We start from the raw sequence: 887 nt of genomic DNA, 5'->3' as shown, positions 1-887 counted from the left end.
GTGACCAATAAAAGGAATCCCTATGGGAGCCAGCGCGGAAAGAGAAGAGGACTCACTCCGCCACGAGTTTGTGGAACCTCTCTGCGAAAATACGAAACATAAATTGAAAGAAAAATACCTTTTCTTTGAAGTTTATTTGTATCATTATTTAATTTTTTTTATTGTAAATACTATATTGAAAATTATAATAAGTAGAAAAAGTAAATATTTAAAATGGACGGATTTTAGTTCATTTAAAGAAGAAAGAAAAACCGAATTAAACTGAAATATATAAGCTAACAGTAGAAAACTACAGATGTGATTTAGTCATTTATGGTATTTTTTCTTTAAAGATCATTTAGAAAAATGCAATTAAAAAGAAATGAACTGCTTTTATAAATGGTTTTATATAAAATAATTATGCACTATTATAACCATTGTATGTGCGCAGAGGTACTGCTAGATATATGAAAATCAAAATTTTAGAGTGTACAGATAAATACTTAATTACATCAACTAGTCAGGGGAAAAATAAAGAAATAATTTGCGACTTTATTCTTTAAAAAAAACATCCAATATCCAATAAACATCCATCTAGTGATTTATTCCTTTTTTAAATGTATTTTTGTTACTTAAACAATATTGTATTTTCTTATATTTTAAAAATAACAATGTAGCAAATAACAGTTCTAATTATTATGAATTTATTCCTTACAAAGTCACCAGCTTTACATTTCAATTCTGCTACTCCTGTCGTATCTATGTAGTTGTAGTTTTTCTATATGTCCCTGTGCAAATAAATAAATAAATAAATAAATAAATAAATAAATAAATAAATATTTCTACCTAATTATCTACCTACATAGAAGATCTTTGTTTTGGAACCCCTGGACAGTTGAAGTGTTTCA

Source organism: Copadichromis virginalis, linkage group LG12, assembly GCF_057382275.1.
Source record: "Copadichromis virginalis isolate Kocher_CV1m ecotype Utaka linkage group LG12, C_Virginalis_male_GT1.1, whole genome shotgun sequence".
NCBI classification, from domain to species: Eukaryota; Metazoa; Chordata; class Actinopteri; order Cichliformes; family Cichlidae; genus Copadichromis; species Copadichromis virginalis.
The sequence above is the reverse complement of the archived record's forward strand: the minus strand, read 5'-3'. Positions refer to the sequence as shown.